The following is a 25,567-nucleotide window of genomic DNA, read 5'->3' on the forward strand; positions in this document are numbered from 1 at the left end:
AACCAGCTTTGCAGGAAAGGGAATAGCAAAATGCCAAAAAACCAACCAGCCAACCAACCAACCAAAAAAAACCAAACCAAAAAAAACCAAACCAACAAAAAAACAAAACACGAAACAAATAGAAATGCCCAATCAGAATTAGGGTAGGAATATTAATATTCATCCCTACGGAAAGAACAAAAAAAAAAAAAAAAAAAAAGGAAAAGACTTGTCACCAACATGTCCTCTCCTTTGGGTGACTACAGGAATAGGTATGTGCTACCAGGAAAGCCTCTGTTATTCTGGGCAAAGAGCTCGCTCTCTTTGTCTGTGACGGGGAGAAGTGCTCTCCGTGTTTCTGTGAGAAAGGCGGGGCTGCAGCTCTGTAACTGAGATGTTCACGTGGAGGTTTGGCATGACCCAAAATTGTCACCAGGACAAAAACATCCCCAAACAAAACAGAAAACTTCTCAATGGAGTAAAATCCCCTGAAGGTCTGTGCAGAAAGCCAATCTTAGTAGCAATCTTTGGTTCCTACCAGAACCAAAATATTTCTGGACTTAAGAGTAAAATGTAAACTTTAAAAAAAACCAACAAAAAATCCCAATTGTTTTTCTTTTCCTATTATTCCAGTGAAACTGGTGTTAGGGAATAGGCATTCTGGTATGAGGCAGAGCCACTGTGTTACTTGTAAATCGACAAAGTACAGGGTACTTTTTAATGCTCTAAGCAGGATATCTTGACTTTTGAGCATTGCTCAAATAAAACAAAGCACTGGATTTTTTTTTACATCATTACAACTGCACATTTAGTTTCATCATTGGCATCTGGGCTGAGCCTATGTATACTCTAATATCAGAAAAAACAACATTTCCAGCCAATGGGATAGTAGTGATTGAACTGCCAAGGACGTACCCACTTGTACCAGCTGTGAGCTGGAGGATGGCTCATGGAGTGGAGAGCTTATTTCTTTGCACTTCTGATACAATCAGCACTGTTCCATTGGTGATTTTGTGTCTTCAGTTTCAGAGATTGTAGAATGATTTGGCTTGCCAGGGACTGGACAATGAAATGACAGAGACAGATCTAGATTGAGTGAAGCACACCATTTTTAGCAGGAAGTATATATTTTTAAATATTGCAGTGAAATAATCACTGTGTTACAGTAGGTCAGCACTGTCTTGATCTGGGAGCATGGGCAGTCTGTACCCCAGTGTCAATCACAGCCCCATGTTCATAGTACCTCCTACAATAGGACATGCCTGTGTCTATATTTTATAAAAAAAAAAAAAAAAAAGAAACAGCTCCAGGTCAGGATGCCAAATTGTTCTTGAAGCAAGTGAATCTGGCAGTAAATAAAGAGCTCAGGCCATCTTCTTGGCCATAAAGCAGTGATGGAAAGGTGAGCAAGACAGATGGTGATTGCTATATCAGACACTTGGCACTGCTAATCCTCAACTCTTCTGTCAAGTGAAAACATTAAGAGAAACCCCCACTTTCCCAAGTATGTTCATGAATTTAATCCAATGGGACCTGGAAAAGCCAATCGGCCATATGCCCACAGTGAACAACCCTTCAGGAGGTGCATGGTTACACTTGCAACCTGCCACCTGTAACTCCTCCAACTGAATGGCCACATATTTATTTACATTCTGAGACTTGAATTCATACTCTTACCTGGGCAATGAGACATGTCTCTTTCTCCACCACTGCTGCTTGACAGGGAATACATAGATAAGGCAAGGTGCTCCCTCCTGCCACCAAGGACAATGTGCTCTTATTAACCCTTGAGGCTGGACATGCTTCTTATTTCAGCAGCCTGGAGTGAACATGGAAAGCACCTGGCTACAAGGGCTGTAAACAAATTGAAACTTGACTGGGAGTTGCCACATAGCACAGGAATTTAAATGAGATACAAAGCCAGGCACCTCCTATTACTAAGGAAAATTCAAGCCACCATTTGTCCCTGCACAGTTTTGTTTTCCAGTGCCAACACACCCAGAGACCAGAGACAGTTTGGCACGGAGGATTCGCTGGGCCTGATGCAATGTTCCCAACCTGGGATCAGATTAGTCCTAACCCAGGATCTTATGCAAATCCAAGGCTGAAGGAAGCTTGAGAATGAACTAAGAGAAAATCCCCCTGATGAAGGCTGCTGATAAAAGCAGCCGCCTCCAGCCGGTGAGCAGCACCGCCCACAGCCCGGCTCCTGGCGTGCCACGCTGGGCAGGGGCTCGGGGGCTAATGACAGTCCAGCCCCGAGTGCACCCACCAAGCAGGAGGAGAACAGGATGCTGTCCCATCCCACGCACAGAACAGCTCTATCTGAGCAAGCAGGAGGCCATGCCAAAAACACGGACAGAGGCAGACCTGTATTCCACCGTCCGTGGGGAGTCCTTGGGCAGCTGTGCTGTAATGGCTGAGTGTAGGCACTATGCACGCTCCATTTTCCTGGACTTGCTAGATATCCTCTGATCAGTGGACATATATATCTACTTTCTACTGTGGACAGGATTTGGAAATTAAGAGGGTCTCCAGATTGCCTGTGTTTTCTGCCTGCTTACTCACAGTGTGCTTGTTGTCGTGCCCCTTTAGTAAGAAGGGATCTACTCTAGTTATCCCAAACATTAGGAGTGGAACTAGGTCCCACAGTTTGTTTTGCACCGATAAATGACATTCAAACGGCAGCAACCTCTCTCCCCTGCTCTCTATGCACAGGGTACACGCTGCAGAGAAGTAGAAAGCACCACAGTTGCAGAAACAACTTCTAGTAGCCACTGTGATCTCTGATAATTACTCTTCTTAGCCTCTCCTTGTGCCTTACAGATGCTTGATGGCTGCTCAGCAAAGCCAACCGCGTGTTCTACCTGCGCAAGACTCTTGGTATCTGGTATCAACGTGACTAAGACCGACTTGCAGGTTCTGTCACTTACCATTCCCAAGAAACTTTCTCCTGGAGGCAGTCAAGGCACAGGGCTGCCACAGCAGGTATTTTGCCCAGTTAAGCAAGTGAGCAGTGCTATGTGGCTGGTTGACATTTAGAGCAGAGCAGAGGAAGACAGACTGGAGGGAGATGTTGCAACCTTGTTTGTGTTGGCAGTGGATGGGGTTGCGAAAAAGCCCTAAGAGAAAGTAACAAACAAAGGGTGTGTCTTGAAAGGAGGTTGAGTTCAGAAATCTTTGCACAACACGTGCAAGAGCCAGGTGATTCAGAGCTGCCTTTCCTTCACTCCTGTGACCTAAATCCCCCAACAAAAGGGACTAGTATGTGCAAATACAACAAGAACCTCCTGGCCTCTGGACCTGGTTTTCCAGGAAGAAAACCTGGCCCTGTTGTACAGAATGACACATTGAGGTGCAGCACGGGATGTTTTTACAGTTGTGTTTAGAGACTCAGGGACTGTTTAAGATCAGACTTGGGGGTAGTGGCCCAATATTTTAGTTTTCATGTGGCCGAGTTTCTTCTAACATAAAGCTCCTCTTTACATTGCCTCTTGTAAGTCAACCATTATATGAGTATTTCAGATTCTTTCCATTTGATTGTTTTCTTCTGGGTTTTTTTTTTCCAAAATAGGAAACAGCTTTTGTTTCTTTGGGGGAGAGGAGAGTTAGCACTCCATGTGTGCGATTCTTTCACAGAATCATAGAATAGTTTGGGTTGGAAGGGACCTTAAAGTTCATCTAGCTGCAAACCCCTCCTCATGTGCAAGGGTACCACCCACTAGGCCAGGCTGCACAGGGCCCCATCCAACCTGGCCTTGGACACTTCCAGGGGTGCTTTAAGAAATATTCTCTCAGTCCAGGCCTCTAGAAGAGTACAGAAGGCAGAATCATCCTGTACCTGTTAGTTACAGGGGGAAATAAATTTTGCAGCTTTTTTGGAGCTCCAGGAGTGAAGTGCAAGTTGCTCCTTTGTTTGAACACACAGTATGAATTATTGTTCCATCTGCTGTGGGAGCACTCCCATAGAATACTGCTGTGTTACTGTACAGTAAATTTTTCTGAGCCCATGTTATTTCCTGGGAGGGGTGCTCATAAGATGACCATTACTATTAAACTTCTAAAATTTTAAAAAAAGTTAAAGCTATAGCCTAAAAACCATATTTACCACACTACTTAAAAGAGATTAATACATCATAACTTTCCAACATAACACATATAGTATTCATTTTACTATTTGCAAAGAGCCAATCATATAATATGCATTTTTCACAGCATGGTGTATTGAGGTCAATGAGGAGGAAGGCAGAAGGACATTAACAGGAGAATAGTCATTTATTAAGACGCTACAGCCCTGAGAAAGAAGAGAAGGAATTGTTGTTTTCAGAGACTGTGTGCAACAACTGTCAGACAGGGGACTTCCCTTCTTCTCTACTGGAGTATGACCTCCATTCATACTTAGCTGCTCTGGTTTATATCTGTATGTTGTAGCTCTAAAACCCTCAGAGCTGAGTTCGTCTGCAATATTTTTTACGTAAAGCATTTATTTTAACAGCTTCCCTACACAGACTGTGTGCAGTTCTTTGGGGACAAGGCCATTTTTCAAAGTTAGTGCTGCAGAGACAATAAAAAAGAGCTAAAAGAGATTAGAGTTTTGACTCTTACTATATATCAGGGAAATCTTACTGGAAACCTCAGACAGATGCACAGTAAAAAGGCTAAGCATGCTGCTTCTGTGATATATTTGCCTGAAATTGCTAGAAGACTCATATACCTTTTCCCTGTTTGCACTTGAGAAACAGATTGCTTCACTTCTTGATCCAAAGTTTGAGCAGTTCATGCTAGAAAAACTGCAAACTGAGGGGCATTGGCTGATAATCATGTAATTGTGCTGCTTTTCTGTCCTTTTTTTTTTTAGCGTATGTTGACAGCACATAAATCATCATAGCTTTCCAGATAGTTATATTGGTAGAGCTCTGCTCCCAGGATTTAAAGACAAAGTCTTGCAATATGAGGACTGAACATCAGCTGAGCCATGGCCACTATCACTGTCATGACCACTTAGCTGACAATAAAAGGAGGTTAATCCAAACTGCATCGACTGTCGGCCTGTGTACAGCAAAGTCACACTGGCTCTGTTTATTGTGGGCTAAGAGGGAGCACATGGAGAGTTACCACAGCTCAGCTAATATATGGTAAGTTGCTAAGCTTGCAAGCCTTGAGTCCCTATTTTCTGATTCACATCTGACACAGGAAATGGAAGACAATAATTAATGAGTGGAAGAGGAGATATGGCTTTACAATAGAGAGAGATGGTGAGATAACCTTATTACATATTTCACTGGATCTTTTACCAAACAGATGATAGACTCATTATAAAAGGTGCACAGAACAAAGGGAACATTGACATTTAAAGAGATTCTGCTCCGGAAATCAGCCACAGAATTGGCATGATGGGTTTCCGTGACTTTTATCTTTGGCTTTTGGGTGAAGGAACAGCTTTGTGTCTATTAGACCTGCAAAGTGTTGCAATGTGGGAGTTACACTGATTTTTAGTCTGATGAGAATTTGGTCTTGAAGTATGCTTCTGTTCCTTCCTCTACCTCTTTTTTTCTTTCTTTTTGTCTTCCTTTTTTCTTTCTTTTTTTCTTCCTTTTTTCTTTCTTTCTTTTTTTTTTTTTTTAATCTTCATTTTCCATGAAGACCAGCTAGCAGAAGCTTTTGCTCCACTGTTTTCTTTGTTTGTTTTTTCTCACTTGTTCATAGAGCAGGGCTGCTTTTCCCACTATGCTTTTGCAGCTTCAAAGCTGCCTTCACACAAGCTGATATCACCCTAGTTTAACCAGTGTGAACTTTTGCATTTGGTGATCTACATCAGCTGTAGGATGTCTTATCCTTGTTCATTTACAAAACTCTTCTAACCAACCAGAGATGAAAAACCAGCTCTATTGATAATAAAATAAGAGGGTCTGCATGGCCTTGTGCACTGATTTAGTTAAAATGTCTTAAAGCTGCACACTTTTAAAATACTGCCATGGAATATGCACTCAGTATTCAATACAAGTACCATGCCAGGGCTGTACAAGCTATTGAGTTATATCATCAGAGATATACTATAAAAGCCTTTGTTTTCAAGGAGCCTGGAAAAAAAGAATTAAAATGCTTGTAAGCTTGAAGTCTGTGAGTGCACTGGTGGAACTGAAGAGTGGCAATACTAGAATAATGCATGGGGTAAGAGAAAACCACATCTGGCTCCGTGTCACCTCCCTCTTGCAAAGCACCCTCAGCAGACACCGCAGCTCCCTGAGTGACTTTGGGAACAGTGGGTGCTGCCTGGTTGCATTTGGGATCACTTGGAACATGATGGGTTTAAAGCCAGCTTAAGTCTCATAAAAACCTGTAGACAACACCCAAACAAAAGGCTGTGCTGGGGCCATTTTGCACTTTCTGAAATGTTTCTCAGAATTTGGGTTCACAGGAAATTGCAACTTTCCGGTCTGATTCAGGAAAACATGAAATGTCAGATTTTTCTGTGGAACAGAGATTTCAGCACTCATTCAGCTCAGCCAGCAGGTGAGGAGAAGCTTAACAGTAGCACATGGAGTTAGTGTCCACCATAGTAATCCCTTGAGCAAAGAGCACATGAGGCTGGAAAACTCTGAAAGGAAAGTCAGAGTGACCCTAACAGAAAACCTTTCCTAAAGGAAACCACATCTGTTAAAGCTGGCATGGAAAACTGTTCTCAGGAGAAGCGAGATGCAAAGTTCAAGGGAACTGCCTGTGAAGACACACAGTGACGGTGCTGGGTTATATAATGTGCCTTGTGTGAGGAAGCTCTTTGTTCTATTTACAAATCCCCGTATTACTGACAAGGAAACTCTGATGGCTGCCTTCCAAAGACAACAACAAAGAAAGAAAGAAAGAAAGGTGGGTTTTTCTTTGTCTTGCAGCTCAAATAAATCCCCTCCTATTCTGAAATGTGATTTTAAAAATTATTTTTCTTTCCCCATGTGTAATCCCATTGCAGGTTTTACAAGTATAATTACAAAACAATTAAATGTGGGAGCAGTGAGGAAGACTGCACCAAGGAACACTGAGCCTATTTGTCTGAAAACTCCACAGGTGCTGGTTACAGCTTTGAAACACCAAGGTTATTGTGTCTGAAGAGTATTGTTTCATCCACAAAGAGGTCAAATACCGGAGAACATTCTTGGATATTATGTGAGATTTAAGCGAGACTTGTTCCTCAAACACTACCTTATAAACCAGTTTATCTGATACTCCCAAACCTTGAGAAAACTCAGGGTGAGATTGGAATACCAAGGGAGAGGATAGAGCAGAGGCCACAAAATCATGAATAATGCAGAGTAGAGGGATGGAGATTGAATAATCAGTATTTGCTATAGCACGAGAAAACTGATTTTCATTAAAAAACAATCACAATCATTTTTCTCTACAGAAACAGGCTTTTATTGAACAGATTCCTCTAAGCCAGTCTCTGGGATTCTGCCTCTACCATTCACTTTTCTGTACTCCTCAGTAAATATTTAGACTGAATGGTGTAGAGCTGTAATGTCCTCTGGGAATAACCCTTGGTACATGTCACTAAATCCATTCTATATATTTTCTGGTGAACAGTTTGGCTGTAGACTAGATGCTGTTCTTGCTATTCAATGAAAAATTTCCCTGGGTACTTTGGGGAAAAAAGGCATTTATTTGGTAAAAGCACATTATAAAGAATTATAAGGTAGGGATAGTCCTTCCAAGTTTTGTTCAAACTCCATTTCAGACATCAGGAGTTCTTTATCTCAGCTGTCTATCTAGGAAAATATTTACCCATTATAATGACCTAATCACAGGAAGGGGCCAGGGCCCAATTTTCTCATTTGCCTGCCTGCTCATTGTGGGGTGAGGCTTGATGCAGGGTGTGTACCAGTCCCAAATCCCTGTGCAGAGCCTGCAGTTGGTGCTCAACACCAACAGCATTAACCAGTGCAATGCTCTGGGTGCTGGGGACAGAGTCTGGGCGCTCTCAAACGCTGCCTTGTGATACTCAGCTTCTCCATCAGGGCCTTCCTACCATTTGGGTGGCATGGCCACATCATCTAGGAATCTGTGGGTAACACCGAGGTGGCTGAAGCAAGGCTGAATAGGTTGTTGTTCCTACCTGAATGTAAAGAGAATGTAAAGAATGAGTGAAAGATCTTAACTGAAAGACATCGGATCCATTCTGCTTAGGACAAAAGCAGAGTGGGAAAGAACCCAGATGAAGTCATGGACATTCAAAGAGTTGAGCTGCTGTGTTTCCACAGGTGATAGTTGCAAGCTGATCCCTCTGTAATAAGATAGGGTGGGAAAAGTTATGTAATTAGGTTGCTTGTTGCCTTAAGCCCTCCTTCTCTGTAACGCTAAATAAAACAAATGCTTCAAGGATATAGGTCATTATCCCTTATCAGCTGCCCAAAGGGAGGAAACAGAGGGTGGTAAACAGCTGACACATAGGTGTAGACAGATTTTGATTTAATAGTGGAGAAAGGTGGCATTTTTCAGTCTATGACTGGGAGAGGTGAGATGTTGAACAGGTGAGATGGGCCTGCAGAAGTTCTGAAAATGCTAGAACCTTGTGGCTGAAATGTAGACAGGGTAACGCAAATACTATTTGAATTGTTTTTCCTCTTTTCCCTGTAGTAGGTGTGGGACTAAGAAACAAAGGTGGCACCAAAATGTCAGCTTTCCTGAAGCTTTGGAGCCATTTGACTATCTCTAAAAGCTCTGTGCAGATCTTGTATTTGTAAGCATATTGCTTCAGATTCACAACCTCAGCCAGCCATTGCTAAGGAACCTTACCACATTCCTGGAGCTGTGGTGGCTGTGGGGTGTCTGTAGCATCAAACAGATACTTGAAGTGTTCTGAGAGAGGGGACAGAATACACATAGGTGACTGACATCTTAAGGATTTGCCAAGGCACCAGCGAGATCCTAAGGTTTCTCCAGTGCAGCCACAAACCCAGTGTTCTCAAGTTATTACTTTGAAGGAAAGATGGTGCTTCCAGCACTTACTTACTCTCAAATTGTCCAAAAGGTTAGAGACAATTTGGAAGAGATCTATGAGCAATCTGGTTTAGCTCTCTGCAGACATTCCTCTCCAGCCACAAGCAGCTCATGAGCAGTTTGAGTCCAGCTCCGGTGCCAGGGATCTGTCACCTCACTGGCAGCAGGGCTGGGCTGTCTCCTTGGTGATCCAAATTTTTGATGGTGTGAGGAAATGCGCATTCAGGGATGGCTGAGCTCAGGGATACTGAGGTGCCCTGCATTACCTCTGTGTTCCAAAGTGGGATGGAGCAAATGGAGCAGCCTGTGGGCAGAGACACTCTTGGTCAAGGTCAAACATGGGCTGAAATGAGTCTATAGAAATTCTTGAGTCAGTCCATACTTGTGTGCTATAAGGTATACGGAGTTCTGAGGGTAACTAATGGAGGTAAGGAGTCCATCACTTTCATAGCCCAGAGTGATCTCCCAGATCCTAGGGAAGGGCTGTTGTCTCCTTTTATTGATGGTGCACTGAGGCACAAAGCTTCAGATACTGGGGAGAAACATGTTGGACTAATGTTTCTCATTAAGAAATGTTTATTTGTCAGACACGATTCCTTTCATGTCATGCGTGTGGGACTGTATCCATTGTAGCAAGATACTCTAGGAAATGTTTTCTTGGAGTCAGCATGGAATTTCTGGCTGATATGGTCCTTCATTGTGGCATGGTTATTCCTGGGCTGGCTGGGAGTCTGTAGGTCAGGTCTTGGAGCTGAGGCTAGCAAGGTGGGGAATTAAAACAGGCAAACTGATTCTCAGTCACTTCTGGCTCTGTGATTTGTTTTTCACTGCATGCTTTTTGTTCTTTGTTACAAGGGAGAAAGTCCTCCAAAATGTTGAAGTTCTGTTTTTGTCACAGTACAGATGAGAAAGATTCCAGACTCTCCAAGATACTGGCAAAAGTGGAAGCTTTTCCAGTTCAGTTCAAGCTGCAATTTTCCCCAAGTCCCACATCTGTTCTATTGCAGAGCTGCATACTTAACCCTGGTTTTCTGTATAGAAAATTATTTAAATAAAACAATTTTCTTTTGAAAACTATTACTGCCTAATCACCTGGTGGATAAAGGGCAAAGCTGGCAGCCAGAAACTGGAGACCCAGCAGCCATGTCCTCGCCTTTTGACCTCATTGTCCTCTGTTTACAAGCTGGTATGTCAGATTGGTCACAGCTCTCAATTCTCAAGGCAGTTGTTTTCCAAATTAAATACTTTTCTTTACATAATTTTCTTTGTATATATCTTTAGTATAAACCAGAGTAACCTCTTGCTTCTTCAAAGCTTTAAATCAATTAGGGCCTCTGTAGGTGTTTTGAAGCACTCCACGCAGGACACCTCCTGAGCCAGCAAATCCAGAGTTTTGATGTTGTATAGGGCACTGTCTGATGGCATCATGGGATTTGGGCTACCTAATAGCCCAACATCCACTTCAAGTTACTGGGAACATCCACCTCAAGTTACTTGTCTTTGCCATTACCAACTGCACAGCTTTTGATTTCTTAAACTCTTCTCATCAATCCTGTTCTTCGCTTAAGTCAGCTCAAAGGCTCAGAAAGGGAAATGGAAATGTCCAGGGGTCAAGCACAGAAATCAAGTTTTGTTCAGATGAAAACTATCAAGAGAGAATGTGCTACCTCTGAGCAGGGTGGTCAGAGGGTCACTGGCTTATTCTGCAGTCTTGCCAAAAAAATTCCTCTTGGATCTGTTCAATGCAGCTCAGACTGATTTTCATCCAGAAGAGCTCTTCATTTTTTAATTTTGGTTTCCTTTTTCTTTTCCTTTGTTCATTGTGAATTATTTATCCTGTGTTTCACCAAGGGAGTCTAATTTTCTCATCTTCTCCCTTCCTAATACTTAAGATCTCTCTAGGTGTCTCTACAATACACCCATGTTCTCTGATTGAAGGAGTTACAGACAAAATCCACAGTTGGCATTTTTAGCTAACAGAGATAATATTTTGTGGCTGTATACATTTCTATGTGCTGTAACTCTATTTACTTTAGCAGAAGAGTCCTTAAGATTGACAAATGAAGAAGCATATTTAAAATATGTATCTTGCAAATGTGTTAATGCCTATATAGGCTATAGGTCCCTGTGGAAATAAGAAGAGGCATTCTTTTAATAAACAATGGAGTGCATCCAGTTTTTCTTCCTACTTAAGTTATTTCCAGCACATTCACTAAAATGCTACCAGATTCAATATTTGTCTTTGTCTTGGCTTCTTACATATATAGCTTTCTTCCATGACAACAAGTCCAAGATTTTTTGGAGCTGAAGCAGGAATGATGTGTTTTTGTTGTTGTTGTTCTTCTAACCAGCTGTCTTTGCTCATCTTGCTGTCACTAGGAGAAGACATCTGCTTAGTACATTCAATATTTTCACTTTGATTCTCAACAGGGAGGTCAGAGCCCATGGAAAAACGTCCCCCAAAATATTTTGTTACCACAAGTATTTCTTTTAAGACTGGGGTACTTTGTTTATTCAGTGTAGGCTCCATAAAGTATTTAACTGATTCTCTTCCTGTAAAGCAAAGCATTCATGATTTCTGTGCTCAAATCTGGACATGAGACATTTACCATTAGTGAGATACTGTGCAAGATACTGGATGGTATAAAATACAAAGTCTAGTGGCTTCTGCTTTAATTATTACACATCATTCTGAAGAGGTACTAGAAGTTTGCTTTTTTCCCCCCACTAAACTGACACCCAGAGAGTGAGGATTGTTAATGAAATTATCAACTTCTTTACCAATTCTTTGTGTTAATGTCATCAAAATTCATTAGAAGTAAGGATTAGTGCTAGTAATGGTTTGGATGTTACAAAATGCTTCAGGCAGTTCTTTCTTCTAGGCACTAGCAAGTCCCCTTCCTCATTAACCAAAGATACAGTCTAGCAAAACACTTCAATCCTTAAATCCACCCTTTTCAATGGAACACTTAAATCTAAACTGAAATCTCTCTGGGTTCAAATTGGATTTAAGCATGTCCTTAAAATGAAGTATGCTACACTAGCACATTGCTCAGCTGTACTTCTCAGCACTGGAACACAGCAGTTTTACAAAACTTTACCATTCCCGAGGCACGGGCTACTATGGCCTAGAGTGTAGATGAAGCAGAGCAGGGAGCGGAGCCTAAAATGTTTGCAGGAAAGTTTATACTTTCCTGAGCTACCCCAAACTCACCATGGCCAACAGTGAAATTATATGGAATTAGACAGGACTGATGGCCAGGTAAAAGTGAGCATCTTGTGAACCACTTGCAACTCTGAGATGTGCCCAGAGAGGGTTTGATGGAGGTTACTATCTCTGATATGCTCACAGAAAATTGGGGAGTTAGTTGGCGACTGTATTTCTCACCAGTGAAGATTCCCTTGGGGTTTTGGCCCAGTCTCAATTGCTGTCAGAGATCTGTGACTCACTAAAGCCTGTTCAGTACCGTGTCTTGCATTCCTGTCTGGGTGCAAACACACCTGCAAAGTGGGGAATGACAAAGCTTAGCCCCACTGCTGTTTCTAGATTCGTTCTACCAGGCAGCACACACGTGGATCTCTCCATCAGAAACAAGCACCCGATTGGGAAATTAATTCAGTCTTGTAGGATGAGTCTTTTCTCTCCCGTCTGCCTAGTATCCATGCTGGTGTTTCCTCATTCCTTCCCCAGTGCCACAGGAATGCTGTTGCTGGGAGCTCAGGTTTTGTATGTGCTTCCAAGAATGCCCTTTAGAGACAGAAGGGTCAAGTGTGACACTGCATATCTTGCTGGAAACAGGCGTCCTCCTGGCGAGGCGGGTGAGGAGTGCTGTGGTTTGGGGCAGAGGAGTCTCCAGTTGATCTAACACTAATTGCATCTGATCTTTGTCTGTAAATTAGGTGGCAGCTCTCCCAAAAACACATGCTTAGTGTGTTTTCCAGCCTCTTTGGCTTTTATCCACAAAAGAATTAGTTCACCAGGTGGGTAACTTTCCTGTTGTTCTGGAATTGTTGCTAGTGAGGGAATATCTCAGTTCCCCACAATTTCATCTCATTAAGAGCTGACTTGCAGAAAAAGTGACTTGGGTTAGAGATAAAGCAAACATATCCAACTGTGAAGTTCTGGAATGGATCCTCTAGATATTCTTATGAGCAGGGTAGGTGAACCCCTGTCAGTTTAGGCAGTGCTGCTTCTGCTTTATGGCCTGAGAGGTGGAATTCCTGTGGCTTCCTAAGGGCTCTTTCTCATCCTGAGATTTTTCTTTTGTGATTTTTTGCATATGAAATCTCACTGAAAAGGAGAGACCCAAACTCTGAAAAGCAAGGTTTCACTTGCTGACTTCTGGAAACTTTGCACAGAATGGGGTCTGATAGGAGGCCATGGTGTGTCATTCCTTGTTCTAAACCCCGTGCTGTGGGCTTCTAAGGGCTCCTCCAGACATGGGAAGGTGAACTGACTGGTTTAAGTCACACAACACAGGGAAAGTAGGAGCAGAAGCCAAGTTTCCAATCTCCTAGTCATGCACCTTAAACACTAAAAAACTTAATTTCCTTGAATTAATACTGGCCCAGGCTGACTCCTGTATTCCTGCCTCCTGACTGGCCTATGCAATGTCAGGCATTTCAGTCTTTTGCTGTTTAATTCATTTTGCTGCTATGGTGCAGGGTGCGGTAGATATTACCAAAGGAATGATTGTATGTTTGCCAGTGTTTTTGATTCTTTCCAGGCAAAGAGCAGATTTTCACAGCCAGGTTCAACACCTTGAATTTTCTACTTTCATTTCCAAAGTGTATGATATTGGTCATGATAGGAAACTGAAAAAAACCCAGAAAATTCATGCTGTGTTTGACAAGGCAGTGACCATTCTGGGCAGCATGTCACAAGGGTAATGGGCTGCAAATCAAACTTCTGCTGCTGTGCTGCAGAGGATTAGTCACAGTTCATCTACCAGCAAAATGGAGGTAGTAATAGTTACTATCTCAAGCTCTGGAGGCTCAAAGCTTAAAACTTTTGGGATCATTTAAAGGACGCTGCTATGGATGGGCACAGTATTCTATCTTCTGTTAACAGCACTGGAAAATTTCATAAGCTTGATGGATAAAGAAGCAATAATTGTTGGATATGGGACCAGGAAAATATTTGACCACTGGTTTTGTCTGAAATACTAAATGAAGAACAGTTGTCTCTCATCTTGGGCCAAAGGGGTTTTTTTAGTGTTCATATACTTCCCCTAGATACCAGTTGACACAACACAAGGACTGTTGCAGCTCTGCAAGAAAACTTGAAGAAAACCAAAACAGGCAACAGTTCCTGTGTCTATCTCTACCGTCAAGAGCTCCACCATGCTGAGACTGACAGACAGGGGTGCCAGGAAACCCCTGGTTATGACCACCTGCTCCTGGTGGAAGAAAATCCCATTGTGACTTATCCTCGGGGTGCAATGCAGGAGCACGAGCTCACAACCCAGCACTCAGCTGGAAGGAGACAGGTGAACTGTAGGTTCTGCAGGAGGGATCTGAACCTGGGTGTACAGAGCCTCAGGCAAAGGCTTTGGCTGCTCAGCTTGAGCTGGTGCTACAGTCTCTTCCATCTGGAAATCAGCCGTGCCCATGTCTTTCACAAGAGGTCATGTTCACAGAGCACTGCTGGCTCTCTAGGTAACACCCATGGCACTGGGCCCTGGTGACTCATGTGCTGTTCAGCTTTGGTTTAGGATCTCAGCAGGGTTTAAACACCAGGTAGGCGGCTAGGACAAGGCTGGGGTATTTCTAGTCATAGTCCTAATGCTTAGAAAACACCTGCAGCCAGGACTGCTCATGCAGATTTAGCTGCAGTGCTTCTAAGGAGACAATCTGGTCCTGGCAGGCCTCTGTTCCTGGGGGGAATTTAACACCCCTGGTACACAGGGCCAGCACGAGACATCAAATCAACCCGGGGGGGGGGGGTTGCACTGAGGACTAAATTTGGGAAATGCCATGCTTTCCCTTCTAAGGGGTCTGCCAGGGTGAGGTGAAATCTCTTGGGGTCTCTGATTGGGAAGTACACTGGTTTTGGCAGCCAGGGAAGGTGGAGAGAGGTTGAATCACAATTCTCTGCTGCAGCTTAAGTATTTTAGGCACTGACTGTCCTTTTTTTTGTGTCCAAATGAGCAATCTTGCCTTCCTGGGGCTGTCAAGCACTGACTGTGGACATTAAAGCTGGTAATGGGATAAGATGCAAACATCTTCTTGAAAGAACACACCAGAGCCCTTTATTTTAAAAATGAAATACATTTGAAATGCCTACAAACTCATCCAGAAATCTCTTTCCAAATGAGTAAGGTTCGGCAAGGCTCCCCTCCACAGCCTGAACACAATGTAGCCCTTCTGTCTTCCCGTTCTCTTCAGGGCAGATGCAGATACCCAACAGCTACTTAAAGGGTAACATTCCATTATAAAAACAATCACACTCAACATCCCAATTTATTATAATTGCAGTCCTTAGAAATAGCCACAAAACAATCAAACAGAAAGCAATCAGAAAATAGTTTCCCTCCCCCTCTCCTTAGTATTCGCGACAAGTCTTGTTTTGAATCTATGAACAGGCAGCTCCTTTAGAACTCCCTGCACCTTTTTTACCTCCCCTCACCTTGTTCTTTGCCCCAACTGGGGAAAAGCAGATTAAAAGTTGGTTGGAGAAGCTCCCAAAGAATCAAAAGGAGCCCTGGACAAAACTTCCCTATGAAAAGTTGGATCCTGCAAGGCACAGGGTGCATTCCTGGGCCTACGGCTCCTCTGGCTCCGGGATGCAGAGCAGGAAGGTGATGCTCACAGGGTCGGGGCCGCCTCCATCCCCGTTCCCCCGCGCCCAGGTACCGGGAGCCGCTGCCGCCCGCCCCCGCCCCAGCCGCGGCGAAGCGCAGCCCCCTCCCGCCGTGCGGCCGTCCCGGCCCCGGCCCCGGCCCCAGCCCTTACATGGACAAATCTGCCTGCAGGGAAAGGCAGGAATTTGGGCCCTTGACGTCAGCCGCGGGCAGAGCGCGGCAGCCCGGCAGAGCGGGAGGCAGCGGCCGCCGCTTTCGCTTTTTCTTTCGGGGCTGTCCCGCCGAGCTCGGGGCCGCCGGCCGCCCCTCCCTGCGCCCCAGGGGAGGTAAGGGCCGGGAGAGGGGGCGCGGACGGAGGGATGCGGGAGGCGGGAGCGCCGCGGCCGGGGGGATGCGGGGAGGCTGACGGACCGGAGGGAGGGAGGGATGTGCGGGGCGGAGCGCGGGAGGGGCTGCCCGGGGCACGCGGCGGGAGCGGCGCGGGGGTACCCGAGCCGGGAGCGCGGGAGGAGCCGCCCGGGGCACGCCGCGGGGCAGGGGCGCGGAAGGGGCCGCCGGGCGGAAGGAAGGGGCCGGCGGCGGGGCCGGGGGCGGGCGGTGCGGGGCGGCCCCGGGGGGCGGTCCCGGTGCCGCCCCCGGCCCGCCCCTCGCCACCTCCTCCCGCCGCCGCCGCCGCGCTCGCCTCCGCTGCCTCCTCCCCCGAGGTATTGTTGCACATAATAACTTGCCCCCTTCCTCCCCCCCACCCCCGTCCGCCCGCCGAGGCAGCTGTGCCACAGCTGGAGCCCCCGGCCGGGGCGGGGAGCGCTGCCGGCCGCCCGGGGGGGCCGCCCTGGCTCCTCCCTCCGCCCGGGGCGCCGCGGCCGCCGGAGGGGCCGGCCCGGTGCGCTGCGGGCTCGGCCGCGGGGCGGGGGCGGCGCCGGGCCCGGGGCAGGGGGAGCTTCCCCGCTGCCTGGGTGGCCCCGCTGCTCGGCTCCCGGCCGGTGTCGGCGGGCCGGGCCGGGCCCCCCGGGCGGGCGGGCCGGTGCCGCAGGTGCACCTGGCCCGGGCGGGGGCTGCCGCAGCCCCGCCCCGCCGCCCGCCGACCCCCGGCCGCGGCTCGTAGTAAATAATAAGTTGAGTAAAGCTCCGGCAGCTTTTTATATGCCGGGGGAGGCCCTGCCTTCCCCACCAGGTAAGGACGGAGAAGTTTCCCACACCCTGACGTCATCCACGGCTTTTTTTTTTAGTATAAGTTTTTTTTTGGTTTTTTTTTTTTTTTTCCCTCCCCCTTTCTTGCTCTGCTCTGTTGAATAGGCAAACCTTACTCCTGCCATTGCTCAGGAGCACTCCCCGCGCCCCGGGGCTGTGCTGGGAAGCCGGCAGTGCTCCCGAGGAGACGTTGATGAAGCAACTCCTGCCTAATTGCTCTGCCGCCTGTACCTCGAGGTGCAGCTTGGCCCTGCCGGTGAAACAAACGAGAGTTGGGTTCTCCTGCTTTGTTTTGAGTATATTTTGTTTGTTTCTTTTTTCCTACACCTGCAAGAATTGACTTTTTAGCCCAGTTGTGTTGTTCTTGGGTTAGTTTCCTGTCTGTTTCTTTCTGTTTAGCTAGGTAATTGGTACACAAAAGTTTAAGGAGCTTGCAGGAGCCATAAAACCTGCTGATGTGTCTCCCTGCACATCTGCAATACCTTGGTCCCTCTGCACAAAGGGGTTTTGACCCATGCAAAAAAGGAAGGTCTCACGTAGAAGCCACAAGTGTTTTTGGACACATTCCAGGATTTCTTTGCTTCCATGAACTTACTTACCTGTAGAGTTTGTGCTTGTACATTCCAGGAATGGTTTCTGGGGTAAGAGCTGAGAGAGTGAAGAGTGCCTGGGAGCTGGGTGATACAGCAGGTGCTGGCTCACCAAGCAGTTAGCGAAATGGGATATTAGGAAAGTATGGGAACATGCAAAGCTGGAGAAGAGAACACAGCATTTCATCTCTATGTTAATAACGTGGCTGTGTTCTTGCTGAAAAATGTTGGCTGCTGTCCTGGGCGTAGTTCAGCCTGCTTTGCAGCAGGACAGTTTAGGGATGTGGGGACTTTCTAATTATCCCCACCGTTTCTGAAGCAGGATTGGCCCACAGAAGGCTAAATAATACTCTGTGATTTCCCTTGGGAAATATGTGTGTCTGTGGATAAAGATTTATTGTTGAAAATTTTTCTCTGTTGGCTTGGTCTGTCTCACTCTACCCACCCTATGACCTTACAGCCTATTGCTCTTAAATTTATTAGCTGTGTTATTCCCCTATTTCAATTATTTAGACTTTGTTGGAGGGTTTTTCCCTGCGGGATGGGCTATTAGCAGCTCATGGTGTGGGTGGTGTCCACAGATCCACCTGTCATCAAGCCTCTGTCAAATCCTGCCTTTAACTTTGTTTTGATGCAGGTGCTGCTAATGGGCCCTTCAGGCCTGTTATGGTTGTTCCATAGATGGTTTTCCTCTAATTGCTTTATTCAGGTTTTCTTTTTCCACCTGGCCCAGCTTGTGTGAAAAAAGAAGCTAGATCAGGGACACCTGGGTCCAGCAGAGCAGCAGCAGTAAGTTGCCATCAGTAATGGTCCTGTAGAGAGATGCCTGCTTCCCAAACGTCACTCCCACCCTGTGTGTGGTGTGGCTGTGGGACATTGGCTGTGTGTGTCCCATGTTGCCATCAGTCCTGGTCGGTGGCATGCAGCCCTTGTTTGCTTTCTGGGTAAGCTCCTGGGTGGAAATGAAAGACATGTCCAGGAAAATAAAGCTAGAATTGTCTCATTAAAGTTTCTTTAGGTGCAGCCCCAAGCTGCTCTGAATTGCTGATGTTCAGTCTCCATGGTGCCTGGGTGAATGAGAATTACTGCTTTTCTCACTGTACAGCTGACTCTGTCTTGCCAGCCCTGATTGCCTGGTGTGGTTGGTACTGGTGGGGCAGAGATGCTGGTATCGAGCTGGAAGAGAAACTCCAATTCCTGTTGCACAGAGGTGAGATTTTTACCTTGGAACATCTTTGGAGATCAGCCAGGATGTCAGGGCAGGATGCTGGTGAGCATACCTGTCTCAGTGTGGGTTCCAGCTCTGTGAATCCTTTCTCTTATTCGTATTTGGTGGAAAGCCACCCAGCTTTAGGCAATAGAAGTACTGAATGATGTTTGTGACGTGCAGTTGTGAAACCAGGAAAAATGGGCAAAAGCCTGGCTCTACACTGGCAAGTCAGAAGTGATATTCAGATCTTGGGAATTGTTGTTAGTTTACCTGTCTCGTGTCCTGGAAATTTGCAGAGCCCATTGTATTTCCAAGTTGGATTCTGCTGAGAAGCACCTTCAGCTGTGCTGCATTAGCGAAGTAATGGGCACAACGAGGAACTGGTGCAATGTAATTCAAGCTTTCAAGCAGTGTAATGGCAGATTCAGGTGTGTATCCCTTGCTAAAGCACTTGTTTTTCAAGGATAGTCAGGGGTGAAGCTCCAGAGCTGGACTAGTGAGTTTTGCAAGCTGCCTAATAGTGTTGGTTGCAGTTTCAGGGGAGCTGGACTACTTTTACATATATTATCATCAGTATGTATTTTTAATTATAACTCCTAGTAAGAATTATGGTGTGGGGGTTCATGCTCAGAGTGGAGACACCTGTTTTGAAGCCTGGCTGTTGCCTTGTTTGTTAAAATCACTTGTGTCCACCTGCCTTACTATAAAACTTACGGAATACTCTTGTGATCAGTCAAATTTTGTGTATACGGTTTTGGAGAGGGTAGTAAGAATGGCTGGGAGCTGGAAACTTGAGGGTTTTACAAGCAGCATGGGATCACTCCTATTAAAAGGACACATGTTAGAAAGGTGTCAGAGAAACAGTGAGTGCTGTGGAAAAGGGATGTCTGTTCCTTTGTAAAAATGAAAACCAAGGTGAAAATGGTGGATTCAAAATGAAGAGAGTTAAGTGCTTTTCAGTGTAACTAATGGTGGCATTTATCATGCAGAATGTTGCTGAGAGCAAGAGTTTAGCAAAATCTGAAAAGAAGTTGGGATGGCTGTGTGACTGTCAGGTGCACTGGGAGTTGTGACAGCCCGTAGTGGTGCCCCTTGTATCATAAACATCTAATTGGAAAGAATAAACAGTTTCATGTAGGTTTCCATGAAGCATCTCTGGCTGACACTAGATAGACACAGATAGAGAAAAGCAGTAGCTTGGGTGGATGACAAATTGTTCCAAGAGCACAGTTTCTTTGTGCCTGTGGAAACAAATACCCTCAGGGTGCCCACAGTGGTTTCTCTATTGCTCTGCCTATCATGGTTGTGTGAACAATCCATTCTCAGTGGCATTTTGCTGCTCCTCGAGCTTCTGAAAGCCTGACCCACACAGCTCTGCCTTTCTCCTACGAAGCTCTTCTCTCCCTGACATGGCTTTGAGAAACACTTGCACACTGTGCTCTGGCTGGCCCCAGATGCTGGATTTCACCTTTAACTGATTGTCCAGGCTCTGGTGCGCTCTGTGGCAGCCCTACTAAGGTGGAGCTAAGTCCCTGTGAATATATGGAGAGGTTTTAAAGATGGCATCAGGATAATGAAGAAATATACACTGGCCAAGAGTAGGTCCCTTCCAAATAGGGATATTCTATGATTCTTTAGATATGTGTGTGCTTTTTAGGTACTTCGTTTTTGATGGAGAGAAACCTTCAGGAATGTAAGATGAATACAAAGTCCGTGTGACCCAGCAGAAGTCTGTGATTCAGCATTTGTGTTTGCTGTGTGCACATGTGAGTGTGACAGTAATGCTCCTGTCTGCAAGACAAGGTCCTCCACAGCCAGTCTTTCACCCCAGTAGCTTCATCTCCCTTTGCTCTCGTATCAGCGTAGTTCTGTGAAAAGCTAGAGAGCTTACTGCAATTGCAGCCAGAGCAGAGGAGGAAGGAGCAAAGGAGATGAAAACCATAAATTATGAAAGGATGTGGGTTATCTGATGAACAAATTCACAAGGAACAATGCCTTTAAAGAGTGTGGGTTATACATAGGAAAATACTTTAAATAACTTTACAAACAAGGGTTCCAGAGTAGGGAATGGAGGGAAGATCTTGTATTTGGTGTCCATGTGTGCATTGGAGGAGAGAATCAGTAAAGTTTGAAGAGCTTAGCGTTTTCCTCTTTCTGATTTAGGAAGCTCTTTGTTTTGCAAAATAGAAACAAACAGAAAAAAGAAAACAACAAATCAAACCGAAAACCACAGACCAGAAAAAACCCCACAAAACATTAAAGGTTTTGAGAGCTTATGTCTTCCTGAGAAGCAGAGTTTAACAGGGTTGGTTCTTTTCATTAATCCTGCTCCTGGGCATGGCAGGCCATGTAGAGCTGGTGATGTTTTCCAGTCCAAACTTGAAAAAAACTAAAACCCGTTACTCACACTTAATCATTGCAATTAAGGTTATCGGTAGAGACAACTCAGTGGAGATTCTGTTTTGATCTCCAAGAGCTGGTTTCGATCAGGTTCTGAGCAACTGCAAGAGCTGGCACAGAAATGATAATTTTTTAAGTCACTGTCAGCAAGTCTCTGTCATTTTAGACTGTCAGTATCTGTTGTTGGGATCTGTGGGTGACAGTGACACACACGTGTGAGTCAGAAGAACTCCCAAACTATCACAATATGCTCAGGGAAGGAAAACAAACATCGGTGGAGTTGTGGGCTGCTGATAACCTTTTCTTAGACAATATTGTAAGCTTGTGAGCATTGCAGGCTGTTAGAATGTTTTCTGTTGCCCTTGATGGCATAAGGGAACCTTGGAATACTGTGATTCCTCAGCAAACCCATAAATTACTTAGGTTGGTTTGGGGGCAGGGAGGGATGCAAGAGAGTCTCTGGCTTATTCCAGTTTTGTTGCTGGGTAATAGCCCATCAGCCCTCCTTGGGGTTTGCAGATCTGGCTGGGAGAGGTCCTGTCTTGTGCCTTAGAGTTTTTGCACATGAGCATCCTCTAAGTAGGTGCCATTCAGCTCCTGGCTGCCTTCCTCCCCTTGCTCCTGCTGCTCAGTGATGCTTCAAAGCAGGAAAACTTCTGCCAAATCTTGGATGATTGTGCTGCCAGTGGAATAGTTAGTTGAGATTTAATATGGCCATTATCTTTAGGTAATAAAGTATCAGCTAACTTGCCATAACTATCTTGTTTAATGTCTATTAAAAGCCCCACATACTTCGCTCACTGGGTGAAATTTAATAGAAGTTCATCTAAGCATTTACTGCTTATTTAATTTAAAAATAAGTTGATCTCCATGACTGGAGTAACAGACACTAAGGATTTAATTAACATTTAGTAAACTGCCCTGTTAGCTCTGAATTGCACAGTCAGGTCTTGTTTATGCATCAATTTGTAACTACTCTCTCTTTTTTTTTTTTGGGCCATTTGATCTCATTGTGGGGAGCAGGAGTCATCTTCTGTTCTCTTCTATTCTCCCTCTGCTCCTGATCTCTTCTCACATGGGGAGCCTATATCAGGGCTGTGGGGCTGGGGGCTGGAATACTGCCAAGGAACCAGGACCTATCTGCTCAGCTGTGAGACCAGCCCAGACATCTGGGCAAAGGCAGGTGGGATAGAGGAGACTTAATTGACAGGTTGCCCCACAGGCCTTGAAAAGGGATCTTGTGGAGCCCCATGGGTTGGGTAGGATTGCACTTTGTGGTGGGCTAGAAATGGTCCAGTTTTAAACCTTCCCTTAAACTTGGCTCTGTTATGTTATGTTTAAGTACCTCCTGTAGGGCTTTTTCAGTGGTGTGGCTGCTGCATGGAATTCAGGTTGGTGAGGTTTGCTTTTTGGACGGAGAATGTTGGGGTGTTGTTACAGGTGACTTGTGGGTGGTCCTGCTGCAGTGGCTGTGGTGGTTGTCCTCCAGCTGGGGTGGTTTCTGTGTCAGTAATGTGCATTTTTAACGTGCTGTGTGCACGTACCCTAAGGAGATCTCTGTTTCAGCAGTTTATTACCTCACCTTAACAGATTTGAATTACTCCACTTAGGCATGAATGAAAGCAAGGAGTCTCCCAGATAGAGCAGGCAGCAGAGTCTGGGCTGAGAGAGTGATTGAATTAGCAGCTGATAAGTGGTTGTAGCTCCAGCTGCTGCATCATCACTGCCTCACTAGCCTGGGTGTCAGTGAAGTTCCTGTTCAAGCTCTTTGCTGAAGGACATCGGCTGGCTTGGATTTGACACACCTTGTTGTTTGAGATAAATCTTGATTTGCTTATCGTGGGTTTGGGCAAATCTTGAGAGATACCTCAAGGTATTAGTGTGGCCAAGACAAGCCTATAATCTGGATATCCCTAGAAAAAAATGGATAGTGATTGTGGCAGCCACGTTGCAAACCTGTAGTTGTTTGCATGCTGTGAACTTTGCAACTTAAACACCATTCTTTCAACAAAGTCCAAATGCTCCAAAGCTATGAAATGCCAGAATGAAGGTCATTAAAACCTTAATTTCAGCTTCCCCTGCAATCAGGCTTTATGATATAGCCACTTAATTGCCAGAGCACCTACTCTTTGTGTCCAGAGTGGAAGGTGATGCTTAATGAGCATCTTATTCAGTTGCTTTTCTCTTTGTGCAGTGTGTGTCCCCAGGCCTTGTTTACCATGTACTGTTCAAATTTGAGACAGAATGCAGAGTTATTAATTTTCTTTTGTGCTTTTCTGGAGCACTCTTTGCTCTTTCATTGGAGCACTTCGGAACTTGGAGGAACTATTTTTGTAGTGCCTTCCCAATGTGAAGGAAAATTATTCTTGCCATTTTACTGGTGGGACACTGAGGCTTGGAGAGGCATGAAACTAGCTGTCTCACATCACTCTTGACACTGAAATCATGGAGTAAAAAGGAGTTAGACAAAGGTTGTTCTCTTAAGCGTGCAGTCATAACTGATAATAAAGCAAAGAAATGGTTGGGAAGAATTGTTTGTAACTACAGACTGAAGTTAACATCCTTTCTGCTCAGCTCCAGAGATTACTCTGAACTGTTCCTTGCACTTATGCTTATCTTTTCCCATATTTCCTGCTGTACCTGCCTCTTATGCATTATCATCATTATCTTTGAGTGGGGGCAAAGCCTGTACTTATGTTGCATGAGTATTAAAATACCTAGCTTACCTAGCTTAGTGTGGAAGCTGGTCTTTGCCTCTGGCATTTGGAGGCTAGAGCAGCTTAATACTGTTGGAACTGAAATGTGGTGGTGAGGAGGTCCAGAAATGAGCCACAGAGATGGTTAAGGTCCAGGGGATATTTATGTGTAAAAACATCTTTCAAGGAGTAGAAGCAATGAGGACTTTACATCATCTGCTAGATGCTTCCTCAGTGACTTGTTTTACCATGTACAGTGTGACTAACATTTTTCAGGGTTGAAGCTTCTTTTAAAGCTTCAGTTGAAGCTTCTTTTAAAGCTCATTCATTACTTCTGATCCTGCAGGCTATTTTTTTGGAGAATGAGAATTATGCCTTCCTTAGCACAGTTTCACTTTGGTGCTTTTTCAGAGAATCCATTTCTTTTTCGAGTTCCTTGGGATGCAGAGCTGAGCTGGGAAAACACGACATTGCATCTTTTGCCATTTAAGGAGGTCTTGGTGAACCTTCTGCATAGTAAGTTTGAAATTCAAGTGTATGAGTAATCCAGCTGAACTCTGCAGTTACTTGTGTGCCTGAAGATAAGCAAGTGTTTTAGCACTGTCCTGTACCCAAATCCTAACCTGTTCCCAAGGCAGATGGATGGGGAACAAACGAAGTGCAGTAGGGTTAAAGTTACCAGGGAGATGTCAGGCTTCTTTCCTACTGTAGCATGCCTCACTGCAGTGAAGAGTCAGCCTTATACAGAGCAGGAGATCCTATTGTGAGTGGTGCAGACTTGTAGCAGTGGCATTAAGTAAAGGACTGTGGGGCAGAAGCGTATTTTGGAAGTTAGGAATGATGCCTTGGACCACTGCATTGCTGCAGGATTTAGCACGGGGCTCATGGCATGTAGTGCCTCTTTGAGTGTCTCCCTCTGCACCTGAGGTTTGGGAATGTGGCCAGAGCAGCAGGTGGACTTAAAACAATATAAATGAGCATGTCTTTCTAAGGCACTCCACCCACCCAGGTCCTTGAAGTGTCTGGGTGAAAGGATGGCAGCTCACAGAGTGCCTGTGTGCCTCCTTCCCTGGCTTGGCATGGCGTGTTTTGCTCTGTTGTGTGGGAGAACTGTGAACTTGGGGTGTGTGGAGGCTGGGGAAGTTAGTTGAGAAAATTTTAAGGACTGCATCGTAGCCTGGGAGAAGGAGCTACAAAAGCAGAGCTCGTTGCCTTACTACGCACGAGGATCCCTGCAGGGTGTGTTCATTTTTAAGTCATTCTGGATGAAGTTAGTTACTCCATGCCCTCATCGCACATACAGCCTACAGGCAGTGTGTTTTGGGCACTGTTCCTGCAGCTGGGTATCAAATTTCTCTGAGGATGCAGGGCAGGTGGCTTGATATCACCTCACCTTTGCACTGCTGGGTGTATTGCTTTTCTGTGCTCTGCCCTGGGATAGGATAGAGAGGATTGCTCCAGTGTGTTGCAGTGATCATCTGTGCTGCTTGTCCCCACCCTGTCTGAGGTCAGGCCACTCTAAGCTCTTGTACTCAGATCCACATCACCCTGCTTCCCTGGATGCCATAGGCATCTGTATTCATTTGCACACCTGAGGTAGTGTGTTAGGTCTTGGGTTATGCTGTAAGTGCCAGAAGTCCAAGTGAAAGTGGTCTGCTCCAGCTTTGTTGGCTCCAGGGCAGCTGTCTGCCTGTGTTGGCTGTTCCC

At 45.3% G+C, this 25,567-nt stretch overlaps 1 protein-coding gene across 2 annotated transcripts in view; it reads left to right on the plus strand.

Moving 5' to 3' along the window:
• Nucleotides 1-14,495: 14,495 nt before the first annotated feature.
• The window catches only part of LPP (LIM domain containing preferred translocation partner in lipoma), a 322,183-nt gene continuing 311,111 nt past the window's right edge, over nt 14,496-25,567 (plus strand). The window contains exon 1 of one of the 2 annotated variants that reach the window (XM_053951296.1): nt 14,496-14,628. The gene's annotated coding sequence lies outside the window, so the exon portion shown is untranslated. Of the gene's footprint in view, nt 14,629-16,429; nt 16,478-25,567 lie in introns of those variants that run through there. The other variant, XM_053951295.1, reaches the window with a different exon arrangement.

Source organism: Vidua chalybeata, chromosome 10 (genome assembly GCF_026979565.1).
Source record: "Vidua chalybeata isolate OUT-0048 chromosome 10, bVidCha1 merged haplotype, whole genome shotgun sequence".
Lineage (NCBI taxonomy): Eukaryota > Metazoa > Chordata > Aves > Passeriformes > Viduidae > Vidua > Vidua chalybeata.